The sequence below is a fragment of the Astyanax mexicanus genome, chromosome 21 (genome assembly GCF_023375975.1).
Source record: "Astyanax mexicanus isolate ESR-SI-001 chromosome 21, AstMex3_surface, whole genome shotgun sequence".
In the NCBI taxonomy this organism is placed as follows: Eukaryota; Metazoa; Chordata; class Actinopteri; order Characiformes; family Acestrorhamphidae; genus Astyanax; species Astyanax mexicanus.
In genome coordinates, this window is record NC_064428.1 from 1,844,338 (window position 1) to 1,864,010 (window position 19,673).

A 19,673-nucleotide genomic window follows, 5' to 3' on the forward strand; every position below is an offset into this window, starting at 1 on the left:
GTTTCTGTAGGAACTGCAATCTAGTTCCACCTGTTTTTTGTCCGGTTAACTAGTGCCGCAGTTTTCGAAATATCGACTTCGTTCAAAAGAGAAAACGTGCGTCCTTATCGGGAATGGTGGGCTTGTATACAGCTTTCCGATCGGAATAACGTTTTTCGTAAAAACTTCGTAAGTACGCGTTTTTTTGCCCATTGAAAATGAATGGGCAGAACTTTGCACGCCCGTGGACATCGCAATTTTTAAAATACGAAGATGAAACCAATTGAGGACCTGTAGAACTTATTGAGCTCTTTCCGAAAATATGCGTTACGAAAAGTTACGACGTACGGATTTCGTACGATTGTCGTACGAAGTGGCCCCATTGGAATGAATGGGGCCATCGGAGGACGGCAGCTAGATCGAAGGACAGGTAGCTAGAACTCCAGTACTGTGAGTGTATGGAGCAGCTATGGGATAAAACAGCATTAGGTCAAAAGTTTGGACACCCCGGCCCCCCAGTACTGTGTGTAATGGAGCCACGGGTCAAAAGTTTGGACACCCCGGCCCCCCAGTACTGTGTGTAATGGAGCCACGGGTCAAAAGTTTGGACACCCCCGAACGGCCAGAGCAACCTAGCGTGCATAGCTGATTGATGTATTTGCACGTTGCGTAGCAACGTGCAAACACCATTTAATCTAATTTATGCATATACATCACCTAGGAACCACCTAGCAACACCTTAGCAACCACCTAGCAACCACCTAGCAACACCTTAGCAACCACCCCGGATACCATAGCAACACCTTAGCAACCGCCTAGCAACACCTTAGCAACCACCTAGCAAACACCTAGCAACACCTTAGCAACCACCACGGATACCATAGCAACACCTTAGCAACCGCCTAGCAACACCTTAGCAACCACCTAGCAACCACCTAGTAACACCTTAGCAACCACCCCGGATACCATAGCAACACCTTAGCAACCGCCTAGCAACACCCTAGCAACCACTTAGCAACCACCTAGCAACACCTTAGCAACCACCCCGGATACCATAGCAACACCTTAGCAACCGCCTAGCAACACCCTAGCAACCACCTAGCAACACCTTAGCAACCACCCCGGATACCATAGCAACACCTTAGCAACCGCCTAGCAACACCCTAGCAACCACCTAGCAACACCTTAGCAACCACCCCGGATACCATAGCAACACCTTAGCAACCGCCTAGCAACACCTTAGCAAACACCTAGCAACACCTTAGCAACCACCCCGGATACCATAGCAACACCTTAGCAACCGCCTAGCAACACCTTAGCAACCACCTAGCAACCACCTAGCAACACCTTAGCAACCACCCCGGATACCATAGCAACACCTTAGCAACCGCCTAGCAACACCCTAGCAACCACCTAGCAACACCTTAGCAACCACCCCGGATACCATAGCAACACCTTAGCAACCGCCTAGCAACACCCTAGCAACCACCTAGCAACCACCTAGCAACACCTTAGCAACCACCCCGGATACCATAGCAACACCTTAGCAACCGCCTAGCAACACCTTAGCAACCACCTAGCAACCACCTAGCAACACCTTAGCAACCACCCCGGATACCATAGCAACACCTTAGCAACCGCCTAGCAACACCTTAGCAACCACCTAGCAACCACCTAGCAACACCTTAGCAACCACCCCGGATACCATAGCAACACCTTAGCAACCGCCTAGCAACACCCTAGCAACCACCTAGCAACCACCTAGCAACACCTTAGCAACCACCCCGGATACCATAGCAACACCTTAGCAACCGCCTAGCAACACCTTAGCAACCACCTAGCAACCACCTAGCAACACCCTAGCAACCACCCCGGATACCATAGCAACACCTTAGCAACCACCTAGCAACACCTTAGCAACCACCTAGCAACCACCTAGCAACACCTTAGCAACCACCCCGGATACCATAGCAACACCTTAGCAACCGCCTAGCAACACCTTAGCAACCACCTAGCAACCAACTAGCAACACCTTAGCAACCACCCCGGATACCATAGCAACACCTTAGCAACCGCCTAGCAACACCCTAGCAACCACCTAGCAACCACCTAGCAACACCTTAGCAACCACCCCGGATACCATAGCAACACCTTAGCAACCGCCTAGCAACACCCTAGCAACCACCTAGCAACCACCTAGCAACACCTTAGCAACCACCCCGGATACCATAGCAACACCTTAGCAACCGCCTAGCAACACCTTAGCAACCACCTAGCAACCACCTAGCAACCACCTAGCAACACCTTAGCAACCACCCCAAATACCATAGCAACACCTTAGCAACCGCCTAGCAACACCTTAGCAACCACCTAGCAACACCTTCGCAACCACCTAGTAACCACCTAGCAACACCTTAGCAACCACCCCAGATACCATAGCAACACCTTAGCAACCGCCTAGCAACAGCTTAGCAACCACCTAGCAACATCTTAGCAACCACCCCGGATACCATAGCAACACCTTAGCAACACCTTAGCAGATACCAGCCAGCACTGCAATCACACTCGCAGTTTCTGCAGGAACTGCAATCTAGTTATTATTATTATTCCACCTGTTTTTTGTCCGGTTAACTAGTGCCGCAGTTTTCGAAATATCGACTTCGTTCAAAAGAGAAAACGTGCGTCCATATCGGGAATGGTGGGCTTGTATACAGCTTTCCGATCGGACTTACGTTTTTCGTAAAAACTTCGTAAGTACGCGTTTTTTTGCCCATTGAAAATGAATGGGCAGAACTTTGCACGCCCGTGGACGTCGCAATTTTTGAAATACGAAGATGAAACCAATTGAGGACCTGTAGAACTTATTGAGCTCTTTCCGAAAATATGCGTTACGAAAAGTTACGACGTACGGATTTCGTACGATTGTCGTACGAAGTGGCCCCATTGGAATGAATGGGGCCAATCGGAGGACGGCAGCTAGATCGAAGGACAGGTAGCTAGAACTCCAGTACTGTGAGTGTATGGAGCAGCTATGGGATAAAACAGCATTAGGTCAAAAGTTTGGACACCCCGGCCCCCCAGGTACTGTGTGTAATGGAGCCACGGGTCAAAAGTTTGGACACCCCGGCCCCCCAGTACTGTGTGTAATGGAGCCACGGGTCAAAAGTTTGGACACCCCCGAACGGCCAGAGCAACCTAGCGTGCATAGCTGATTGATGTATTTGCACGTTGCGTACCATTTAATCTAATTTATGCATATAAATCACCTAGCAACCACCTAGAAACACCATAGCAACCACCACAGATACCATAGCAACACCTTAGCAACCGCCTAGCAACACCTTAGCAACCACCTAGCAACCACCTAGCAACACCTTAGCAACCTCCCCGGATACCATAGCAACACCTTAGCAACCGCCTAGCAACACCTTAGCAACCGCATAGAAACCACTTGGCAACACCTTAGCAACCACCCCGGATACCATAGCAACACCTTAGCAACTGCCTAGCAACCACCTAGCAACACCTTAGCAACCACCCCGGATACCATAGCAACACCTTAGCAACCGCCTAGCAACACCTTAGCAACCACCTAGCAACCACCTAGCAACACCTTAGCAACCACCCCGGATACCATAGCAACACCTTAGCAACCGCCTAGCAACACCCTAGCAACCACCTAGCAACCACCTAGCAACACCTTAGCAACCACCACAGATACCATAGCAACACCTTAGCAACCGCCTAGCAACACCTTAGCAACCACCTAGCAACACCTTAGCAACCACCCCGGATACCATAGCAACACCTTAGCAACCGCCTAGCAACACCTAGCAACCACCTAGCAACCACCTAGCAACACCTTAGCAACCACCCCGGATACCATAGCAACACCTTAGCAACCGCCTAGCAACACCTTAGCAACCACCTAGCAACCACCTAGCAACACCTTAGCAACCACCCTGGATACCATAGCAACACCTTAGCAACCGCCTAGCAACACCCTAGCAACAACCTAGCAACCACCTAGCAACACCTTAGCAACCACCCCGGATACCATAGCAACACCTTAGCAACCGCCTAGCAACACCCTAGCAACCACCTAGCAACCACCTAGCAACACCTTAGCAACCACCCCGGATACCATAGCAACACCTTAGCAACCGCCTAGCAACACTCTAGCAACCACCTAGCAACCACCTAGCAACACCTTAGCAACCACCCCGGATACCATAGCAACACCTTAGCAACCGCCTAGCAACACCTTAGCAACCACATAGCAACCACTTAGCAACACCTTAGCAACCACCCCGGATACCATAGCAACACCTTAGCAACCGCCTAGCAACACCCTAGCAACCACCTAGCAACCACCTAGCAACACCTTAGCAACCACCCCGGATACCATAGCAACACCTTAGCAACTGCCTAGCAACCACCTAGCAACACCTTAGCAACCACCCTGGATACCATAGCAACACCTTAGCAACCGCCTAGCAACACCTTAGCAACCACCTAGCAACCACTTAGCAACACCTTAGCAACCACCCCGGATACCATAGCAACACCTTAGCAACCGCCTAGCAACCACCTAGCAACACCTTAGCAACCACCCTGGATACCATAGCAACACCTTAGCAACTGCCTAGCAACACCCTAGCAACCACCTAGCAACACCTTAGCAACCATCCCGGATACCATAGCAACACCTTAGCAACCGCCTAGCAATACCTTAGCAACCACCTAGCAACCACCTAGCAACATCTTAGCAACCACCCCGGATACCATAGCAACACCTTAGCAACCACCTAGCAACACCTTAGCAACCACCTAGCAACACCTTAGCAGATACCAGCCAGCGCTGCAATCACACTCGCAGTTTCTGTAGGAACTGCAATCTAGTTTGAAATGATTTCTCTTGTAGCACCTTTTGGACAAATATGATTCGGCAGTGTCTGTCTTGAAGTCCTCGGAGAATAAGTCTCAGCATAGCCTAAAAGAGTTGCAGCGAGAAAACCTGGCACTGTTGCCAGGTCAGAACACTGACCCGCCTAAGACTGTGGCTGACCTACTTCAAGACAAGCAGTGCCTCTTGCTTCAGTTGCAGCAGGCGCAAAAACAAATGGAGGTAATGATTCTAGAAACTTGCAATACTTGGAGTTAGAATGACCTTTTTTTTCCTCTTTGGGGGAAATCTCTAATTTATTTGATGCAAACTTTATCAATATTAAGTATTAAATGAGCAGTTATAAAAAATAAAAATGATAGGAGATGAGATTGATTGGCTGTGTGTAGATTTTGACCCATATTTGGCAAGTTGCTCCAGCATTGCGTGAGGTCAGAATGCTGCAGTTCTTTATTCAGCCTCTTGATGGTAATGTGGACCTTCACACATGGCTGCAGAACCCCTTTAAAACCAGTGTTGTCATCCATGCTCTGTGTGCAGTATGAATGTTGCCACTTGTGTCAAACAAATTGGTCAAACTTACTTGTCAATGGGGGAAGCAAAGTAAAAACAATTTAACACTACTGACTGGGTACCCCTGTCAAGAGTACAGCACATAGCTCAGTACAGTGACTGTCTGAACACAGCAAAACTAGCAAAGTTAACTTAAGTTCTGTTCTGTACAGAAACTCGCAGTATCTAATGATGTATCAACAGGTTTGCTTGGAAAGATTAATGTGGCACCCAGACCCACCCTCTGTTAATATCTGGGATTGGCCAATAAGGCTAAAAGGCTACCAGTATTCAGGATTGTCTAAAAAAACACTGATCACATAAGACAGTACTGTATTTTTACTCTCAGTACTTTAGTAGTACATTTTAGAATATTACTTTTAAGTACAAAAATGTTTTAATACTTTAGTACTTCTACTTAAATGTGATGCTTAAAGAACACTTTAACTTCTACTCACAACTTTTTTTATGATAGAGCGCTTGTACTTTTACTCTTTTAGTCTGGGTCTCTAGTATTTTTTTATACACATCCTGGTTTCACACAGTCAATTACATTACATTTAAAAAGGTCTCACTATGTAGGTATATCATAATGGAGCACTACACTGACCAAGCATGCTCTTAACCAATCAGCTGTCATTCTGCTATTTATTTGCCCTCGCCGCCCTTCTTAGTACTAAATGTTTTAACGTACAAGTTCAAGTGAGGTTTGTACAGCATGACTGTGTATCTGCAGAGCTTTTCCTTGTCTTTGTTCATTGTGTTTACTTTTTTGCCTTATGTATTTGTATTGACTACATGTATCTACTGTCCAGGGAATGTGTTCTACTAGATTGTAAGGCATTGCTGTAGGGAACTGATTGCATTCAGCTACACAAGCATTAGTGAGTTCAGGATGTTGGGTCATCAGAACTTCATCTAAACACCAACTGAGGATGGAGCACCATTATTTCAGTTCCACTGCTCCACCTCTCAATGCTATAGGGTTATTCTATTCTATTCTCCTGTGTCCTATACCTGGCATTAGTTATGGTGCCAATACTCAGCAATAGGTAAAACTTAAAGTAAATGAATGCATTTGTTAAAAAAGGTCCACAAAAATTGGACATACGGCACAATCATGTATTCATATTTTAGTTGCATCATGAAATTTATTTTCTTTCTGTATTAACAGGTTTGCTGATGCATTTCCTATTCATTTTGAAGCCTTGTTTCAGCATTTCTCAGTTCGTTTAATGCACTGCGAGTGAGAAAGAGTAAACTCTTAAGTAAAAAAAAAAGGGTTTTAAGGCATATCTAGTAGTGGAAAAAATGGTAGGAGGAGAAAAAGAGACACAAAAACAGGAAAATGCGTTTAAATGCTTCCCTTCCCACAGGGGTCCAGTTAAATTAGCTCTGAATGTTTTATGAGACCCAGCGTTTCAGCTCACACTGCTACTGCCAGGATAGGGAAATTGTCTTTAGGGCACAGACTAGAGGTTAGATCACACTGGGGGATGTGGTTATTGGTCAGTCTAGTGACATGAATGCAGACCAGACAAATGATATATAAATCACAGTGAAAATCACTGTAATGCTAATACAGCGTGATATTCTGTTGACTGTCATTCAGGCATGATGCTGAATGCTGCAGAAGACTTTTGTCATGGTGTGGGGTTCAGTTTAGTGCAATGTCAGATCAGCTTTGGTCTTTATTTCAGGCATTTAACAGCCGATGTTTAATGTTGGGCTTATAAGAAATTGATAAGTTATTGTTATAATTAGTAACAGTGTAATTAATTCTTGCAGTTATTCCAGGGCTTTACAAACTACTGCTGGTATCTTGTCAGTGAGGCTTGTCTAATAGCCTTGCTCATAAAGCTGCTAGACTAGGGTTAGCTTTTAGCATAGCACAGATACTTGTTCAAATCCTGTGCTTTCACTTTTTGTGCGCACAGCTTTCAACTTTCTTTCCCAGCTTCAGAACTGGCTTCACACTATGGCTGCACAATATTGGAAAAATTGGTACCACTTTAAAATAAGACTACCTTTATAAAGCGTTTATAAATGGTTTACAATTAGTTTATTAACGGTTACTAATTAGGTTGTAAATGCCTTAAAAATCATTAATAATCAGTTATAACACATACGTAGAAAGGGCAACAATATAGATGGCTGTGGGTTCACTATTTGGCAAACAACATTGTTGCCCTTTCTACGTTTGTGTTATTAATAACTGATTATTAATGATTTTTAAGGCATTTACAAATCATGAAATAATGCACATTATGTATCAAATTTAGCACTTATATTATAAAATACTGCTGAACCTGAAACTGCTGTAATGGGTTCACAGTAAAACAGTACAGGCATAGTATTGCCCAGCATTAGTGTGATGTATTAGCTGTTGGATCATCATGTTCTAGGGTTTAATTGTGTTAAATATTAAATACACATTGACATGCCAAAGTGTTGCAAGCTTGGAAAGGCCCACACCTGCAATCTGGGGGGAATCCACACTGTCCATCATGAGCACTTCATTCCCCTTATGCTGACCAATGACCTGCGGAAGCACGGGAGCAGAGGGGCAAGATAAACGTGTGCTCAGAATAGACTGAAGGGGAGGGGGCTGGAGAGGGGCAGCAGCCACTGTCGTCATGCAAGAACTATTCCAATTTTCCACTTTTCTTCATTCATGTGCCCTCAGAGAAAGAAGGTTGGAAAAAAGTGAGAAAAACACAAAGAAAAGACGAGTGACAAAGTTAAATGTAGCGAAAGCAGCAGTGCACATTTTTGTGTATGTTTACTTTAATTCAGTATATGCTTTAAACCTACATCTACCACAAAAGTGCAGTTATAGCACTCATCAGATTATACAGATATCCCACCCAGCAAAGCCTCATTTCAGGGAGTCATTCTGCCAAACATACAACTCCCCAAACCCCACATCAAGAAACCACTGCTAAATACAGCTTTGGAAAAAATAAGAGACCACTTAAAAATGATACATTTCTTTGATTTTACCAAATTGAAAACCTCTGGAATATAATCAAGAGGAAGATGGATGATCACAAGCCATCAAACCAAGCTGAACTGCTTGAATTTTATTTCAAAATCAGTGTGTAAGACTTGTGGAGTACAACATGCCAAGATGCATTAATACTGTGATTAAAAACAAGGGTTATTTCACCAAATGTTAATTTCTGAAATCTTAAAACTTTATGAATGTGAGCTAGTTTTCTTTGCATTATTTGAGGTCTGAAAGCTCTGCATCTTTTTTGTTATTTCAGCCATTTCTCATTTTCTGCAAATAAATGCTCTGAATGACAATATTTTTACTTGGAATTTGGGAGAAATACTGTACATAGTTTATAGAATAAAACAACAATGTTGATTTTACTTAAATATATACCTATAAATAGCAAAATCAATTCAGAAAGTGCTCTCTTAATTTTTTTCCAGAGCTGTATATACACATATAATTAACAGTCTTTCCTCTGCATATATAATGTTTTCTGATGTTGCTAAAAGATATAAAAGCTTACGGTGTAATTGTGTTATAACTGTAAATAGGAAGGTCCACAGGGAGTTTTAGCCTCATAAAGCAGCACAGCTAGCAATTATGAACTATGAATGGAGTATAGAGAGATGCAGATCATGTAGCGGATGAGGACAGGATGTAGTAAAGCTCTTTATTCTACTTACTAAACTGCAGTATGAAACCAAAACTAACCAAAGGTATAGAACCAAAGATATACAATGTTCTGCTTTTCTGAATGTTGTATATGATCTGCTGGCATCAGAGAGCCACTATCAACATGCGTGAGTATGTTCTCCAGATCACGGGAGAAGTGAGATATCTGATTATTGGAAATGAAGTATCACAAATAAGACGAATAGGAATAACACAGAGTCATACTCTAGTGATCGAGTCACTACTCAACAAGCGTAAGTCAGAAAAGCAAAGTAAAACAAGACAGTTGCCTCTTCATTCACCATCATTGCAGTCAGCCCTACAGAGCTGTGGAGCAGGGTTCAGTGTTGGAGCTATTATTGATGGCAGCCTGGATCATCTCTGTGCATGGTGAAGAGAAACGCAGTGACAGGCTTTGGGAGGGCCTGATGAATAATTCATTGTGTGTATTACTCACTTGGCTCCATCAGAGTGGGCAGACTGTGCAGCGTCTGAGCACCAGTGATGAAGTGACCTGCACTGAAGAGTTTGGACCATCACTCAAGCCTGCATATGTACCGCTGAGGTAGATTCCCTGCTGGAAGCTTCGTCCCTCTATAATTGGTAGAAAACACCAGCTAGATAGTCACAACTGAGTCACGATTCACATGTAGAACAAATCTCCCTGTTTCAGTGCCAGTGGCTGATTTTGACTGATATTACACACAATGGTAGAACTCGTGACATGAGAAGTGTTGTAAAAAGAGTTCACACAGTTAAGTTGGCCCATATTGTTTGCTAAGAAGTAATACTATATAATCAGTTATAAAACACACTGTTTCTTGCTCTGTCTTGCTTAGAGTCAGAGTAGCCGGAACAAAAGCCTCTTCAAACCTTATGCTTACACTTGGCACCCATGGGCTCCTCTAAGCTGTCTAACCTGTCTAAAGATTTAAAAACAAATGTAATTGATGCCCACAAGGCAGGGGACGGCTATAAAAAAGATAGCCGAGTGTTCTTAGCAAAGAATTTTAGGAAGAAATAGAAGTTCAGTGCAATTATGGACAATAGGATAAAATCAGGGATACCAAGAAACCCTGAAAAATGCATTTTAGTGGGGGGTAATGATCGTGACTGCGTGCATCTGGCTAGAATTGCCCATGGGAGCAAACAAGCAACACTGGCAGACATCATCTCACAGGGTCAGTACAGCAATTTTTAGAAAAAAAAATGCCCAAACACTACTGGTAAACTACTGGTGATCAAGACAAAAAAATAGAGAGAGCCAGAGTAGAGGTGCACAAGAGTGGAGGTGCACTGTTCTACTGTGCAGCACTACTTGCTACTTGTAACATAATCCTTAAGGAAGTATCTTAAAAAATGAAGGCCTAAATGTAAACTATGCTACTGAACATCTAGAGAAACCAGGTGTGATTCAAAAACAAGCGCTTTAAACTAACAAAGTAAACATTTAAGTAAGTATAAGTAAGTATATAACTCTCAATCAGCAAAGGTATAGTTAGAGAAAAGAGCACCTCGTCACCTGTGAAGCATGGGGGCGGGTCTACACGCCATGGGTTGTTATTCCACCCATAAAATTGGCAGTTTTCACATGTGGAAGAAACAATGGATTCCACAGAACACCAGCAAGTCCTGGATGCAAATGTAATTAAAAGGCTGAAGCTGAAAATAGCATGGCTTCTATAACAGGCTCCTAATTATTATGCAAAACAAGCATGCAGGGAATACCTCAGAACTACAGGCCTTCTGCAAAGAAGAATGGGTGCAGGTGCATGCATTAATAGACGTTTATCAGATATAAGAAGTGTTTGAAAGCTGTGATTTCTGTCAGTGGTTGTTTACTAAGTATTGACTGTGTAAGGTGTCCAAATATCTGCACAGAATATTGTGTTTAAATGTGTTTTTTTTTTTTTAGCAAAAGAGGCTGTTTACTGCTTCCCCGTTTTAAAGAAGAATAAATCTTTACATACACCCGTGTGCTTAAGAAGATGTTTTTCAGTGAATGGAAAACTCATCTGTGTGGCAGAGAATGCAAATAAGGGAAATGTAAAAAAAAAAAAAAAAACATTTCCGAGAAGAGCTGAAAAGAAAAGTAAGATGTTGAGACACGGATATAGACTGGAGGTTTTCATTAACCCAGAGCTGCTTTCTCTGATACGTCGTTTGTGGTATGATTCACTCTCTGCCTTTGATATTTTTTTTTTAGTTAGGCTGATTTCCTGTTCTCGGTTTTGTTTTCTGTGGTTGAGTATAGTCACATTAACACACTTAAGAAGGTAAGCAAAAATATACAATAACTTAAAAAACAAATAACAAAATATATGCACATACTTTAATGAATAAAAGCATACACTATTAAAGTATAAGTCCACAAGTTTTGTTTTGTAAAATTTTTGTTCATTAAGAAATGCTGTCAGTTACATCCAACAAACCTGCCAGACCACTGTGGCATTAGAATGATTATATTAGACATTACAGGGATTGTGCCAGAACACTGATACTATTAACTTTTGTGGGAAATCTTACGAAGAAACCTTGTTTTACCTTGAATATATTGACAAGTATCTCACAATCATGATTACTTATCTTGGTATCTAAAATTACATAATCATCTGTGAAACCCTGTATTTTGTATGCATTAACCAATACTCACACCATGTTGACCATTACTCACAGTATATCTTACACACATTTATATAGAAAACTAACCATTAACCACCATGTATTCTTCAGGTATATAGTGAAACATTGTTTTTAACAAGCATGTGACTAAACACAGGCCTTAGTCTGACAAACTAAACCACATGATACATAAACGTATAGACCCATTGTATGGCGGACGAATCACGCGCCACTGACACCTCACTGAAACCCATTGTGTGATTGCATGTTTTTCTCACTAACCGCTACAAATTATCAGATAGTGCATTCTGCATGACCTAACTTAATACAAAGGAGGCTTCTGGGCAAACAATACGGTCTTTCTCTCTCCGTGCACGTAAAGTCCTTCACCTGTCAAATTAAGGAGGGCATGCGCACAGGGAGTGCAACACTGTCTAATTACTGAACAATGCCGGACTGTCTGGCTGCACACACTCAAGGCCAAGACTAGCGAATCTTGAGCGCTAACACGTAACATCATGCCTGCTGACATGGAATGATTTTAGAAACGCCTCATCGGCAGATATCACGTCATTTTTGGTATATACATGGAGTCAGATCATTAGGGGGGTCAGAACTCTTACTTAGACGGCTGTAACACTGTCTTATATGTATTGGTTCTCCTGAATATTCAGTTTGTAATAAATACTTGGTTTGCTTTCAGCTTCACTCCATCTGTCTTGACTCCTCTATTCAACGAACACGTAGGGGAGTTGTAGCCCCGGACGAGAGGTGGGGGTAGCCCACCTCACATTTTCTTTTCTACAACACACTTAACTTAATAGAACCAGTTGCACAGTATGTGTGTGTGTGTGTGTGTTTTAGATTGATCTGCAGACGTTCGTCACACTGACGGATCCAGACCTAAAAGAACTGGGAATCACCACATTTGGAGCACGCAGGAAGATGCTGCTGGCTATCTCAGGTGTGTGTGTGTGTGTGTGTGAGTGTGTGTGTTGCTGTATGACGCAACCTGAAAACCTATATATACTTCTGAAAAAAAATGTAGATAACTTTCTCTTTAAAATATATGGATTCAGGATTTTTTTCTAACCAGTACAGTTTTTAGTGTAGTTTTACATATTTATTGATTTATCAAAACTGATCAGTAACAACAAAATTTGGTTCAAATGTTTCCTAAAGAATGGGACTTTAATTTTACAGTTTTGCTGTTTGCTTTGTTTTGTCCAGAGGTGGAAAAAGTACTGAAAAAATGTTTTTAAGTAAAAATAACTTTACTTTGCTAAAATTTTACTCAAGTAAAAGTAAAAATACCCATCTTTAAATCTACTCAAGGAAAAGTAAAAAAGTACTAAATTTAAAATGTACTTTGATTAAAAGTTACATAGTTACTTTTAATTATTTGATGTAAAAAAGTACAACAAATCATAAATGAAATCTTTTTAATTAACTATTATTCCAAATAATAATTTGGATCTTTTAGGCAGTATTTGTTCAGACCACCACATAAAACATTTTCAAGAACAAGTGGCATAGGTTTCTATGATCTATTTTTTTCTTTACTGTTAAAAAAAAGGTCAAATGGGTGACTCAAAACTGTATTTTTATAGTTTTACAGTTCATTATTATTTTTTTACGTGCCATTGCTATGCTTAAACTACTATTTACATGTATTTTTTTTACATTCAAGCAGATTGTTTAATGTTTTTGAATAAAAATTATCATTAAAAACATGAAATCATACAAAAAAAATGTTTTTTAAATTCCTTTTTAGTTTTAGTTTATTTTTTTTTCTCCCAGTATTTAATTATTTAGTCAGTAATGGGGAGTTTTCCAACATAGCGAAGTAAATTACTTGTCATAATGTACTTGAGTAAAAGTAAAATTACCTATTGTAAAAACTACTATAAAAACTACAAATTACTCATACAATCTACTCAGTTAGAGTAATGTGAGTAAATGTAATCCATTACTTTTCACCTCTGGTTTTGTCTGATATCAAATTTAACTACTTCTTTTTTTGTGCTTTTGTTTCTGTTTAGAACTTAATAAAAGCAGGTGGAAGCTCTTGGAGCCAGCAAACATCCCCTCTTCCTTTCTGGATGTCTAAATGTTTCTAAAATCATGAAGATTTGATGCAGTATTAACAGGAAGTCTGTGCAGTTGTAGCAGGAAAAAGCAGAACAGACATATTATCTTTGGTACTCTCGCCGTTTCCGGGCAGGTATCTGTTTAAAGCACTTTAAAGAAGCTTTACCTGTGGTTCTATCTGACTTTGTTCTGTGTGTATGTTGTGTGTATGTTTTCCTAACCAGTAAGGTTTAGCACTTACTAAGCTTCAGTGTTAAGGCAGAGTTCATGTCTTAGTCACAGCCATGTTCTTCAGTCCTCTGCAGACGCGCTCAGTATTGTAAGGCTGCACTTATTCAATTATTGTATTACTTTACAAGCTTTTTACGTTTTAATGGGTCTATTTTGTGTTTACCTTTAAAATATTGCGAGTTTACATTTTCAGTACCAATTATTTTACATTGGATATGTGTTGTATTTTGGTTTGCTTGTTTGTTTTAGCACCCCATCTTTAGAATTACCATACTTGTCCACTGGGGGCAGTAGAGAGAACAATTTCATAATTAAATTGCCTTAAGTAATTGTTGCCCTCTGCCACAAATTAACTTTTACTATTCTAAACTAATGTAATACCAAATAGAGTCTATAGAGTTTACAAGGAATATTATTCCAATGGCTTTTATAGAACATGTATATTCTTTCTGTGGATGAACTGTGTTGTCCTTGAACTGAGTTTGTTTACAGTGTTCGACTTGAGCAGTATCTCAAACTCTGACTGTGTTCAGCTGTGTTACTGTGTTGGTCTGTTGCCAGACAGTTGTTGTGGAGGTCTTTTTTCGTCTTTTAAGAATCCACACCAAAGAAAAAGCTGAAAGGAGCCCCTCTTCTAATAATCTAAAAAAGGGAACCTTTTTTTTTTTTTTTTTTTTTGCCTTTAAGATTAGTGTCCCTATAATGACAGAAAACAGCCGCTCCACTGTGATTGTTACAGCGATCATATCTCTATGTTGTGGTACAGAGCTGTATTCTCTTCCTCTCACAGGGAAAAAAGAAGCAATAATGCATAAAAATAATGTGTTAAAATAAATAAATGGAAAAGCAAAAAAAACACAAATCTCAATGTGTATATCCATTGTCTAAACCAGAAGTCTGGTATTCATTAGTTCATTAATAATATGTAAAACTGATTTTCATGATGAATTCACAGAATTCAATGTTGTGCAGCTGAATAGTTAAAATAAGGGTTGAAAAAACAAGAAACAGAAGAGTGAGGATCAGCATGTTTAGAGCTTAGGGACCTGAACTGAAGGAGTTCATGCAATGTGGTGGTTATAGAGTGAATAAAGCTCCAGGCCTTGGCAAAGAATGAAAATCAATTAAAATAAATTTTATTTATATAGTACATTTTAAAACTGATGTTGTCACAAAGCAGCTTTACAGAAATGTGATAGCAGGACAGAGAATCAGCCAAAACATTAAACATACAACACAAAACCACCAGTTAGCAACAGAGGCAAGAACAACTCTCTCAGAGCTGGGGGAGGACTACTATAGTTACTTTTACCACATGTACTACCTAGTACTACCACATGTACTATCACATGTACTTTCAAGGCTAATATACAAGGGGGGATCCATCTTCCTCTGGTCAGACAATGTATAAACGATTGTTATAAAGTCAGTATACACCAGCACAGGTCTAATATATTTAGATGAATATCTACACCAGCAGTGGCAGCAGTTAGAAAAAAGCCTAGAGTTTATATAAAGCTGGTCTGAGGCAGGTGGAATAAATGGGCAGTGAGCAGCTTATCTGTGGTGGGATGACTTGCCAAAATTCAGTCTGGCTGGACAGAGGGTGGAACGTCCATTGGTTATCAGATTGGACAGGTAGGCAGTCAGTAACTTGAAGGAAGTCAAAAAGATGGAATTAGTTTTTACTGGATTTAAGAGGAAGAGACAATAAAATTCAGCATTTTCAGAGTGTGGCTAACGACTCCGGGAGATATTAATATTAACAGCCTAACTAAAGGAAGAGCACCAGAAGGTAACATAGACACGGAGGCACCCCCAGTGAAAGTCAACGTACATTTAAGAAACACTGCATGTTTATATTTTTTTCATTTACCGTACTGTTGGGGTTGTATAAAACTCGTGCATTTAGTCAAAAAGGTGTGAACAAGCTCACACAGTCTGACAAAAGCACATCCACATTTAATGCAAGAGATACCACACGCATATTCACAGTTTAATTGTGTTCTCTGGAGAAATGAGGGGGCTGCATCCAATATCTCTAGGATGAGTTGGAGAACAATCAATCCCTCTTATAGCGAGGTTAATTCACCGTCCTGTGCGGTGGGCAGTAAAAAGAACTAAATGTCATTTGTGCTGTACTGGTCACCTCCAGCAGGAGGCAGCACTCGCCGTCTATCAGGTAGGCCTATTCAATCTGATTTACCCCACCACATTGGTATTATAATACAATCATTCTTCTTTCTTTTCTCTTTCTTTCTCTCCTTACTTTCTCTCTTACTCTCCCCTCTTTCTTTTTCTGCAACTCTCTGTCCTATCTGTTGTTCTCCCTTTCTCTCCTGCATTTTTTCCTTTCTCGCTACCCTATAGCATCTTTTTTTTCTTTCTTCTCTCTGTCTCCTTCTCTTTCTTCCTTTGCCACACTCTTCTTTTTATCCTTTTTTCTCTCACTGCTTTATCTCCCCTTTCTGTCTTTTTCCTCCCTAATTTGTCTCACACTTTCTCTTAATTCCTTTTCTCCCCCTGCATTTCCCTTTTTTCTTCATTTATTTCTCTTTCGATCTTTCTCCCATCTTTCTTTCTCCCTTTTTTCTTATTCTCTATTTCTTTCCACATTTGTTTCTCTCTCTCTATTTTCGTTTTATTTTTTTGTTTCTCTTTCTTTCCTTCTCCTACTTATTTGTCTTCTCTCTCCCTTTCTTTCACTGACTCAGTCTCTACATTCTTCTTTGTTTTTCTTTTCCTCACTCTCTTTATTTCTGTCTATCTTTCTTAAGTGTCTTTAAAAAAATCTAAAGATAAGGGATATTGACATTTAGATTTGTTAAAGTGTCTTTCTGTGAAAATAATTACAATTAAATAATACAAAATAAATAGACAATAAATAGATAAATTATTATTATTATAAAATTTAACATAAGGTTATTCAGGTTACATAAAAGGAATATGCTACTACAGAACATATGCACATGTCTCTAGTTAGTAGATGAATAGTTAAGAAATATATTTTTTAACAAAAATCAGCTGCTATTAAATTATTAAAAGCTATTAATTTCTACAAATTGCTGTGTATTTTTCTTTATTTTTTTTTTAAAATATGGGCCTTTTTATTCTCCTGGTAGGATTACTCGAAACACCCCTAGTCTCTCTCTTACTTTCTCTCTGTCTTTCTCTCTATATCTCCTACTCTATCTCTCTTGTTGCCTCTGGCGCGTGCGTGCTCGCGCGCGCTCTGCTGAATGTGCGCGCATTCACAGAGTTTCAGTCTCGTGCTGCTCGGCGCTGTGGAGGCGCGAGCCCCGTTTGGTACCAAATAAGGACATGAGCACCAGACACGATGACGTCAGTAAGAACGGATAAGGAGAAATGGAGGGAGCGCGAGGAGGAGGGGCAAAAAATGAGATTGAACTGGAGAGAAAAAGCCAGTTACATAACAGAGAGCATAAGAGAGAAAGAGAGCATGAAAGAGAGAGAGAAGGGAAAAGGAGAGAATAAGAGTGAGAAAGCTGGTTTGTGTGAGGTGGAGGTGTATTGGTTCTGGATTAACACTGTTCTAATGACCATGTGTTTGTTCGTTTGTTTGTTTGTGTTTATTGTCTCATAGTAAACACCAATAATGAGGCTGGAGGATTCCCCTCTCCCTGGGAATGATTCCCAGTGGAACAGACAGAGTGACACCATGCGTCGTAAGAGCGCGCGATGCCGAGAGCGCGCATTGGTCCGCGGAGGTCGTCAGCTGCTTCACTTCAAGTTATTGCGATCAAAGGAACGTATATACAATCAGTTCCAGTCATGAATAAATGAAATAAACCTTTTACTGATGCAGGAGGACTGTCTCTGTGTTATCAACTGTAAAGCATTATATGCGTGTTAACCTACACTGTAAAAAAAAAAAAGTGTAAAAAAACGGTATTTTTCTGGCAGCAGGGGCGCCAGAAAATGTCTGTAAAAAAACAGAAAAATTGTGTAATTTTTAAAACATACATAAACCGTAAAAAAACAGTTATTGTATTTATTGTAATCAACGTCTATTATTGTAATTTTACAAGAAATTGCCCTTTAATTACATTAAATGTTTTTCTTTTAACATATTTTATTTCTTAAAAAAGTGTCATGCACTCTTTATAAAATGGAATAATTCGTCATTTTACAAGAAATGTTTCTATAATTACATGAAATCTTTTAGTCAGTCAAGTCATTATCAACCGCTTTATCCAGCCCGGGGGTGGGGGGGGGGGGGGTGCTGGAGCTTATCCCATCCAGCATCGGGCAGAACGCAGGATACACCCTGGACAGGCCGCCAATCCATCGCAGGGCAGACAGACACACAGACACATTCACTCACACACAGGGGGCAATTTGTTTCTGACATCTAATTGGGAGGAAACCGGAGAACCCAGAGGGAACCCATGCAGACACGGGGAGAACGTGCAAACTCCACACAGGAAGACCCGGGTCGCCCCAGCCGGGAATCGAACCCAGGCCGTCTTGCTGTGAGGCGGAAGTGCTACCCACTGTGCCACCGTGCCGCCCATGAAATCTTTTAATTTTAACATATATAACCTATGTCACCATTTGCTACTCCCAGGTGGTGGTGATGAAGCTGAGTTAAAAAAAAAACTTAGCTAATGATAATTTAGCAAATGCTCTCTACATCACTGCCATGTACAGTTATGTTCACAACCCAAACATTTCCTGTAAAATGACGAATTATTCCATTTTATAAAGAGTGCTTGACCCTTTTTTAAGAAATAAAATATGTTAAAATTAAAAGATTTCATGGGCGGCACGGTGGCGCAGTGGGTAGCACTTCCGCCTCACAGCAAGATGGCCTGGGTTCGATTCCCGGCTGGGGCGACCCGGGTCTTTATGTGTGTGAATGGATAAAGCGGTTGATAATGACTTAACTGACTAAAAGATTTCATGTAATTATAGAAACATTTCTTGTAAAATTACAATAATAGACGTTGATTACAATAAATACAATAACTGTTTTTTTACGGTTTATGTATGTTTTAAAAATTACACAATTTTTCTGTTTTTTTTACAGACATTTTCTGGCGCCCCTGCTGCCGGAAAAATACCGTTTATTTACACTTTTTTTTTTACAGTGATATCTGCATTTTAAAATGTTAACTTTGTGTAAAAATACAGAAAATTTAGCTTTTTTTGTCACAAAATATGACTTTATTTTTACAGTTAGTATTGTTCGAATTGTCATCTAAAATTTGTTAAAAAACAGATATTTAATGTATTTTACTCACACAGATTGTTTATGTTAAATCACATGACTCATTTCAATAGACAGTTTATTCTTGTCATTTTAATACCATTTGCCTGTCATTTTGAAATACAGGGAAATATTGTAAAATTTTACTTGGAAAAACTGTAAAAAAATGTTTTTTTTTTACAGTGTAGAGTTTTGTTTATTGACTTAGTTCCAACTGTACGCTGTAAAAATGAGGAAAGAAAAAAAATAATAAAAAATATATGTCTAATGGAATTAGGGACAGTTATATAAATGGCTCACATGAGACCTGCTTTATGATGATGACCTAAATCTGATTTAGATCTGTAACACTATATTAAATTATAATTGCTGGCCTAAAATAAAAATAA

The 19,673-nt window shown here is 40.3% G+C and overlaps 1 protein-coding gene across 6 annotated transcripts in view; it reads left to right on the top strand.

Moving 5' to 3' along the window:
• Positions 1–12,696, top strand: part of LOC125785700 (centromere-associated protein E-like) — a 143,603-nt gene extending 130,907 nt beyond the window's left edge. For 4 of the 6 annotated variants that reach the window (XM_049469752.1, XM_049469757.1, XM_049469753.1 and 1 more), the window contains one exon: positions 12,597–12,696. The gene's annotated coding sequence lies outside the window, so the exon portion shown is untranslated. Of the gene's footprint in view, positions 1–4,903; positions 5,043–12,596 lie in introns of those variants that run through there. The other 2 variants (XM_049469755.1, XM_049469751.1) reach the window with 2 other exon arrangements.
• The last annotated feature ends 6,977 nt before the right edge of the window (positions 12,697–19,673 follow it).